Source organism: Rutidosis leptorrhynchoides, chromosome 10 (genome assembly GCF_046630445.1).
Source record: "Rutidosis leptorrhynchoides isolate AG116_Rl617_1_P2 chromosome 10, CSIRO_AGI_Rlap_v1, whole genome shotgun sequence".
Classification (NCBI taxonomy): Eukaryota; Viridiplantae; Streptophyta; class Magnoliopsida; order Asterales; family Asteraceae; genus Rutidosis; species Rutidosis leptorrhynchoides.
The window spans coordinates 46,826,265-46,836,125 of NC_092342.1; the positions used below are offsets into that span (position 1 = coordinate 46,826,265).

At 35.9% G+C, this 9,861-nt stretch overlaps 1 non-coding gene across 1 annotated transcript; it reads left to right on the plus strand.

Annotated features, from left to right (window-relative positions):
• The first annotated feature begins 8,250 nt into the window (after nt 1–8,250).
• On the plus strand, nt 8,251–8,357 carry LOC139873838 (small nucleolar RNA R71). Its single transcript, XR_011767552.1, has one exon. It is a non-coding gene; the product is annotated as a small nucleolar RNA R71 (small nucleolar RNA).
• The last annotated feature ends 1,504 nt before the right edge of the window (nt 8,358–9,861 follow it).

Here is a 9,861-nt window from a genome sequence, read left to right on the forward strand (position 1 = left end):
TGGAGTGATAACCAATTGAGTAGTGGCTTGGACCCGAAAAGAAAGTGCCAACCGTGACAAACATAGTCGTAACATTGCTCCAAAGTGCACATTCGGTGATGGTTAATAAATTTGGGTGTTCTATCCTCCTTCAAGCTAGCTATTAATAGCAGGTTACACTTGAAGCTTATGATTTAACATTGACCTAGTATGAGATAGATTCATAACAATACAAGCAAAGCATTACAAACAATTGTACTCCCAAATCTTCAAACAAATGGAAGTAGTAAGTAAAAGAAAATCGAAACGAGGAGATTACATGATAATAACAATTATTAATTATTATATTACTCTCTCCGTCTCAATTCGGGAACTATAAGCCATCCAAAATGGCTTAAGAAGGGCATAAACCACCCACCTTATCATATCCAGGAAGTCATATGTCATGCTCACTCCTTACAACCGTTAGAGGAAATTCAGAATATAGGACCCAAAGAAAACCCTAGAGAAAACCTTGCTAGATATGGACATCATTCATCATTTGCAAGAAACCTCTAGAGGACTCTATAAGCATTGCAAAGCAAACTGCATTAAGAAAATCTGTCATTGAAGCTTGAACTTGACACCTCCAAGGGTGGGGCTATATATACACATTGATGATGACAAATGACAATGATGGTGTTGTAACGATGAATTAATGATGGTGATTAAGTTTGGGGCTTTGGGCAAAACATATGTTCTTGGATGATTTTGACTAGTAATGAAATGGGAAGAGATTTGTGTGTGCATAGTTGACTTGTAATTTTCGCTCCGTTGTCTCGTACATTTACGCCCGGTTTATGTCTCGGTTCCGGTTTCTCGAACGCATTTTCCTATAATTTAATATCGTGTACTTTGCGTTCCGCGGCTTGTACTTTTGTCAATTTTTAGACGTTTTTCTTCGATAAATTAAACCACTTGGAGTGTAACTTGTACGTTTGAGCGTTTTGGACATTTTCATCTTTCAAATCTTCGTTATCATCTTCAAATCTTCATTTTCGAGCGATCTCCGTCTTTCGTCTTCACACTTATTTATTTAAACGATTACAACTAAAAATAAGGAAATTACAATTAAAAACATTACATTTTGGAATGATATTGTGACTAAATATATGTTTGTTTTGAGCAATATCAATTATCCCTACACTTGAACGTTGCTTGTCCTCAAGCAATATAGAACTTGAAATAAAACAAACTTCACACTAATCACTTCTTTATTCTTCACACTTTATACATCAGTGATTTTAATACGGTGTAAACAATGATAGTAACGATGTGGTTTACAGTCCCACATGACTAAGAAAATTTAGATCCTTTAAGGAAATTGGATCTTTATGAAAACATTTGATCTTTTGAAAATTCAATCTAGCTTTTACCCTAGATAAGTTTTTCGATTAAACCCTTTATCGGTGTTGCAAATTGTTTTTGTGGGTGTTGTGGTTTTCAGATTTTAAAATTTTAGTTCAAAACTTGTGGTTTTGTGTCACCCACTTGCTAATCCCTGTATTAGGAAAGCACACGTCCAGTTTACTTGTCCCGTATATTACCTTTCAGTAAACTACCGTCCGGTTGTAAAGGAAAGCGATGAACAAGCAACTGTTAAGGCAATGTCTAATGACATGCATTTGATTATGGTCCACAACGTGTCGGATGCAATTACTATCCTTTGTAGGAGAAATAGTAAGGATCACCATATAATTTTTCGGTCTAAACCAGGTCCTGTCTTCGACCATGCTATGCAACCACCGTTCTTACGGATGACACCCGATTTGGTTCAGGTGACCTAATGAATTCTTGATGAATTCTCAGGATTTTACGTTCAATGGTAATGAACGCATTGAAAATAGGTTTTCAGAAAACAAATCGGTTTTAATTTGATCAAAATATTTTCTAGTTCAAGCTCGAGTTTAGATATCATTGAATTCCATGAGTTTGTAATTCTCAATCTTTAAGGTCAATCTCAAGGATTGAGTAATATCAGGCTTAAATGCTGATTTTTAATCTTTAAGGAGATTATCCTTTCTGGGGGTCTGATTCATTAGTCTTATCAAGCTAATTTGCACAGCGCCCTCCCCATTTTACGAGACAGATCCTCTCATGGCTAGGATAAGTCTGACCACATGGCGAACCTGTTTGATGTTGAGGTCCGTGGATTTCCAGCTGATTTTTGAGAAAACTTTTCAAGGTTTTTCGTAGACTCTACAACTGGTCTGGACGACAACTTCCTGACCTAAATCAAGAAGCGCGTTTCTTTTTCTGAAGACTTTACTTCATTTTAATGATGGAATTGATTCATCATGTAGATCCATCTTTTCTTATATTTATATTATAATTTACTAGGTAAAACAAATTTATACAGCCCAAAGCAAAAGTACCTACAATAAACTTCGCACAAACATGTGATAACAGCTCATATATATTGACAAATCTCCCCACACTTGGCTTTTTCTTGTGTCTTTTTATTTCTAATAAATAAATTCAAGCGTTTTAGTTGTTTCTCAATTTATGTCCTTATTTTAGGGTAACAATAATTTCAGTACCCACACCTAGTTTTATCGTTCATAAATATATTAAACAAGATTTGAATTCATTTAGTTAAAAAATTTTAAATTTTTCACAAAATTTAGAAAATAAGCCTAATGTAAACCCGAGAGAATTTATAACCCTCCCCACACTTGAGATCATGTAATGCCCTCATTTGCAATGAAATCGGACTAAATTAAATTCACGAGGGCAATTAGAATAGAAAGGGAGTTAAAACCTCTTTAGCTAAAAAGCCGTAACTTGCGAGATTTGTTTAATCTGTTGATGTTGATTTGTCCGTCATTCAAAATTTTCCGTCATCTTTTCATATGTTTCGCCAAAAATTGGTTGCTTTTGCTAAACTGAATTTCAGTCTTTGAAAATGCGTCTTTTACGCTTATTAGTACATAAAATAAACTACAAACATATATACATATTTTTGAAGTTTGGTATATTACCCCACATTCATATAATATTTTTGGCATACTTTAGATCAATAATATTAAAAATAATGATAACAAAATTTTTTGCCTCGTCCTTGGGTAAAGCAATTTCGGTTCTATGACCTAGTGTTCAACTCAAGACGAATTTTAGAAATCATTTTTTTTAAACTTAAAGAAATAAAGTAAATTTTGTTTTTAAATTCACACAAAACTTAAATTTAAAAAGCATATTAAGTTCATACAAAACTAAAAAAAATTCAGAATGGAGGAAGAAGACTAGTTCTTTAGTGTCTGCTAGCAGAAAAGACCAATCGGGCTCCACTCTTGAAATAATTTGAAACGTTTTAAGAAGGCGAGTGGTTAGCTAAAATTACCCTGAATTTATTTGTCCTTAAGGTAGAATGTGATGTCATCTCTTTCAGTGTTGTTGAACCCTTCATAATAGAATTTAAGTCTGTGACCATTCACATTGAAAATACCACCATTCTTGTCATATAACTCTACGTATCCGGATGGAAATGCTTGTTTTACTTCATACGGTCCCCTCCATCGGGACTTAAGTTTCCCAGGTGAAAACTTAAAACGTGATTGAAAAACTAGAACTTTGTCTCCTGGTTCAAAAGCTTTCTTCTCTTTTAAGCGAGCATCGTGCCATTTCTTAGTTCTCTCTTTGTAAGATCTCGAGTTTTCATATGATTGAAGTCTTAGCTCGTGTAATTCATGCAATTGTAAGAATCGATTTTCTCCGGCTTCCACAAGGTCCGTATTACATTCTTTTATTGCCCAGTACGCCTTATGTTCAACCTCGACAGGTAGATGACACGCCTTACCATATATTAATCGAAAAGGAGTGGTACCAATGGGCGTTTTAAACGCGGTTCTAAATGCCCACAGCGCATCATCTAGCATTTGATGCCAGATTTTTGGATTATTCTTAACTGTTCTTTCTAAAATTCGTTTAAGACCTCGATTTGTGTTTTCAACTTGGCCACTCGTTTGAGGGTGGTAAGAAGTTGAGAAACGATGATTAACTCCATACTTTTAAGTACTTTCTCGAGTAATTGATTTGTAAAATGAGTTCCACGATCACTGATTAATGCTTTCGGAAGCCCGAATCGTGAGAAAAGGTTTTTGAGAAAGCTGACAACAACTCGAGCATCGTTAGTGGGTAGAGCTTTTGCTTCAGCCCATTTAGAAACATAATCGACTGCTACGAGAATGTATTTGCATTTGTTAGAGGCGGGGAATGGACCCATGAAGTCAATACCCCAAATGTCAAATACTTCGCATACTAGGATGCTTTGTTGTGGCATTTCGTCTCTCTTGGAGATATTTCCGGATCTTTGACAAGCGTCACAGGTTTTCACCATGTTGTAAGAATCTTTGAAAATAGTTGGCCAGTAAAAACCTGAGTCAAAGACCTTCTTAGCTGTATAGCTTGGTCCGAAATGTCCGCCAGCCGGTCCTTGATGACAGTGCTCCAGAATTTGTTGAGCTTCTTTACCTTATACACATCGACGAATAACTTGATCTGCTCCTATACAAAAGAGATTAGGGCTTTCCCAGAAGTAAAACTTCAGATCAGTGAAAAATTTCTTCTTTTGCTGATAAGTTTGATTTTTAACAAGAATTTCTGCGGCTAGATAATTGGCAAAGTCCGCAAACCATGGAATTTCTTCTTCCGTTTTAATTTTCATAAGGAACTCGTCTGGAAAAGTATCGTGAATAACAGATTCGTCGAGTGTTTCTAAGTTAGGATTTTCAAGACGGGACAAGTGATCCGCAGCGAGATTTTCAGCACCCTTTTTATCCTTGATTTCAATGTCGAATTCTTGTAGGAGAAGAATCCAACGAATTAGTTTAGGCTTAGCATCTTGCTTCTTGAATAAGTACTTTAGGGTTGAATGATCGGTATAAACAATTGTTTTAGATAACACTAGGTAAGATCTGAACTTATCGAAAGCAAAAACTACTGCAAGAAGCTCCTTCTCAGTAGTTTTGTAATTCAACTGAGCTCTTGTAAGTGTTTTACTTGCGTAGTAGATTAGTTGAAATTTGTTATCTTGACGTTGACCAAAAACAGCTCCCAGTGCAAAATCACTAGCATCACACATTAGCTCGAAAGGTTTGGACCAGTTGGGTGATACCATAATAGGTGCATTCGTAAGTTTCTCTTTCAGAATGGAGAAAGCATTTAGACACTCGTCGTTGAAATCAAATGTACTGTCTTTCTCAAGCAGTTTAGTCATGGGTCGAGTGATTTTGGAAAAGTCCTTTATGAATCTTCGATAGAACCCCGCATGACCAAGGAAACTACGAATTCCTTTAACATTGGTTGGAGGAGGAAGTTTTGAAATAACATCTATCTTAGCTTTGTCTACTTCTATTCCAGCTCGAGAAATCTTGTGTCCTAAAACAATGCCTTCCTTCACCGTGAAGTGGCATTTCTCCCAGTTTAAAACAAGATTTGATTCTTCACAACGAATTAGCATTCGTTCAAGGTTTGAGAGACATGAGTTGAAGGAGTCCCCAAAAACAGAGAAATCGTCCATAAAGACTTCTACACTTTCTTCAATCATGTCATGAAAAATTGCCATCATACACCTTTGGAAGGTGCCTGGTGCATTACATAATCCGAATGGCATTCGTCGGTACGCAAAAGTACCAAATGGACAAGTAAAAGTGGTCTTGTCTTGGTCTTTTGGATCAATTGGAATTTGAAAATAACCGGAGAATCCATCAAGGAAACAGTAGTAATCTTTTCCCGCCAAACTTTCTAGCATTTGGTCGATAAATGGTAGCGGGAAATGATCTTTCCTTGTAGCGTCGTTTAGACGATGATAGTCTATACAGAATCTCCACCCAGTGACTGTTCTCGTAGGAACGAGTTCGTTCTTATCATTTAAAATAACAGTCGTACCCCCTTTCTTGGGTACTACTTGTACAGGACTTACCCACGGGCTATCGGATATAGGGTAAATTAACCCGGCATCAAGTAATTTGATAACCTCTTTTTTGACAACTTCTTTCATGTTAGGATTTAACCTCCGTTGCCTTTGTACCACGGGTTTAAAATCTTCTTCCATTAGAATTTTGTGAGTACAATAAGTAGGGTTAATCCCTGGAATATCAGTTGTTTTCCACGCAATTGCCTTTTTGTGGGTTTTTAAAATAGACATTAACCTACCCTTTTCGTCATCGGAAAGTTTTGATGAAATTATGACGGGTAATTGTGACGTTCCTTGGAGATAAGCATACTCCAAATGTTCCGGGAGTTCTTTAAGTTCCAAGGTTTGTGGTTCTTCCAAGGAAGATTTTATCCGGAACCTGTTACCATTGGTAATTTCTTCAAAAGGTTCATCTTCCCCTGGAATTTCTTCTTCTATGTATTCTTCATCAGTGACTACCTTCAACAGCTTGTCTAACTCTATATCGACATCAAAATCTTCACCTTCACCTATCAGGGTGAAATCTGAGGTGTCGACATTTAATAGTTCTTGTAGTTCTTCCTCAATACAACAATCAACAATGTCTATTTGGAAACATTCGTCATCAGGAGACATAGGGTGTTTCATAGCCTTATCTATGTTCAATATAATTCTATCATCCCCCACACCTAAGCTGAGATTTTTCTCTTTTACACGCACAATTGCGTCCGCAGTATTTAGAAAGGGACGCCCTAGAATTAGGGGAACCTTATTATCTTCTTCCATTTCAAGAACAACGAAATCAGCAGGAAAGATTAAGTGATTTACTTTAACCGGTAGGTTTTCAGCAATGCCAAATAGGATAGTTGTATGTTCTATCAGCTAATCGTATACACATCCTAGTTGGTTTTAAATCACCTAAGTTCAATTTTAAGTACAAGGAGTGAGGCATAAGGTTAATGCTTGCTCCTAAATCAGCTAATGCATCGTACATTACTGAATCTCCCATCAGACAAGGAATGATGAAACTTCCAGGATCTCCATGTTTTGGTGGCAAATTTTGCTTTTGTAAAATTGCCGAACATTCCTCATTAAGGAATGTGGTTGAAACTTCTGCATATTTTCCTTTGTCTGCTATAAGATCTTTGATAAACCTTCCATAATTCGGCATACCCGCAAGAACATCTACAAGCGGTACATTTATACAAATTTTCTTAATCATGTCAGCAAACTTGTTGTATTGTGCTTGTAATTTATCTTTCTTCAAACGTTGCGGATATGGAATTGGAGGTTTGTATACCTTCAATGGTGGTTGATTTTGAGTTTTTGGTGCACTTGTGGTTGGCATCGTATTTTCTTCCACCACATGTTCTTTGTCTTTTGAAACAGGAATAGGAGCATGAGGGTTTGGAATATCGGGGTTAATGGTTAACCCACTTTTCGTAGTTATGGAATTAACTTGCGAAAAATTACTTGAATTATGAGTTTCCTTACCCTTAGGGTTTGGTTGCGTGTTGGATGGTAAAGTTCCCGATTGCCTTTCAACAAGCAATTGGGATATTCTTCCCATATCTCTTTCAAGGTTTTAAATTGACGCTTGATGATTCCTTTGTACTTGCTCGTTTTCCGTTTGGGATTGATGTAATTGTCTCTTCACTTGCTCATTCGTTTCTGTTTGACTTTTGACAAAATTCATCATAACTTCTTCAAAGTTAGATTTCTTCTCTACTGGCTGCGTGTTATGATTTTGTTGTTAATACGGTAATTGAGGTAACGGTTGTTGTTGGAAATTTTGTTGAGGTGGAAATGGAGGTGGGTTTCTATTGAAAAAGCCAGGTGGTCCATTTCTTTGAAAAGTAAAATTCTTAGGGTTTTGATATCCTGGGTTTGCAGGTTGATAATTAGAATTTCCTCCTTGAAAATTTCCTTGTCTTTGATTGGCTATAAAATTAACTTGTGCTACTGAGTTCATTGGCCGATGATTGATATCACAGTCTTTCGTGAAATGTGGTTGTCCACAGATTTCACATCCTACTTGCAATGCTAAAACTGTTGAATTTAGTTTCTCTATTTCTCTTCCAAACTTTTTGATTTGATTCGACAGTGAAGCTATGGTTGTGTTGTTGTCTTCATTTTCTTCAAGGCTTGCCACCGTCCTTCTAGGTAGTTGATCTCTAGACGGTGTCCATTCAAAAGTATGAACTGACATGTCTTCTAACATGTCATACGCTTGATTTGGTGATTTGTATATAAATACTCCTCCAGCGGAGGAATCTAACATACCACGAGTATGTTCATCAATACCACGATAAAAAGTTTGTACTATTTGCCCTTTTTGCAATCCGTGTTGCGGATAATTTCGTAACATTCTTTTTAATCTTTCCCATGCATCATAAAGAGTTTCATCCGACTTTTGTTTAAAAGTGGTGATTTCAGTTCTAAGTCTTTCGGCTTTTGCCGGTGGAAAAATCGGGTAATGAATTTTTCTCTTAATTCATTAAAAGTTGTAATAGAATCAGGTTTTGATGCTTTCAACCATGCTTTTGCGTCTTCGATTAACGAGTACGGAAAAGTTCTTAACTTAAATGCATCTGAAGAAACATCTTTGTTTTTGTACAGTTCACATAAATCTTCAAAAGCTTCTAAATGTTCTATCAGATTGTTGTTAAGTCTTCCGTCGAATTGGTTTTCACGAACCATGTGCATAAACTGCCCCTTGACTTCCCAGTTCTCAGCCTCAATTTCAGGTCTTCTTATAGGTGCAAGTGCGAGAGGGGGAACAGTTTGTCTGGTATTCCACATCGGTAGATCATTTGGATCAGGTGTTACTTCTACCATTTCTTCTTTAATGACGATGGTTTCAGGTTCAGTTTTGATTTCTGGTTGACCACTAGTGTTTCCTACTTGTTTTTTGATATTTTTCGGTGTTTTCGGTTGACTAGTGCTACCTAATTTTTGTTGTTTTTCTTGTTTTAATCTTTTGTTCAAGTTTCTTTCAGGTTCTGGATTAAGTGCAACGAGTTTAGGATTTCCTGAACGGGTCATACAATTACAAAATTGTATGTAATCTTGAAGGATTTATTCACTAAGTGTATGAACATTGAACTTTCTTGAAAATGAATTTTCACGAAAGGATCGAATAACTAAAAACAATGATAAAAACCTTTAAACAAACAGATTTTTCTTCTGATTTTGCCCACGTTTCGAATAGCCAAAAGATGCAGCAGAGGGGCAGGATTCGTTTGGTCTCAATATAATTGAGTACTGTTTGGCTCCAATAACCCAGTCCACGTACAAATCCAACTATTACTACGAATCATAAAAATTATCTATTTATTTAACTGCCAACTTTCCCCGGCAGCGGCGCCAAAAAGTTGATGTGCTTGAAAATCGTGTCCTTTTATTTTGATCGAATTTAGATTGAATTTATTACATGAATTGGTTGTGATTATATGGTGTTCTTATGATTTCGGATTGATTTCACACATATAGGCAACTTTGTCCTATCCGTATAGTAATAGTTTATTTGGTAAATCCGGTTCGTTCCACAGGGATATGGAGTTTTCAAGGTTTTAATCGCTAAAAGTTAATCTATTAAAAGGGGGATTTTGGATTAGGGTTTACTACTTAATTGAACGGAATTTAAATTTAACTAAAACGAAATAACTAAATTAACGACAATAAAAATACAATTTAAACTAATTTAACAAAGTAGAAGAAATAAGGTTTTTCATGGAAATATAGCAAAATAGTAAAAAGTAATTAAAGTTTACGATATGGCAATAAGTGAAATTGAAGAGATTTAAAATAAGGTAAAGTAGTGGCTACTAAAATATGTCCCCTCTGGATTTATGGATTGTTTTTAAGTCCGATTACGATGTTTTAATATATATCCTTATATTTTATCTTTCGATTTATAAAGATTTAACTAACTAAAATTAAATCTAACT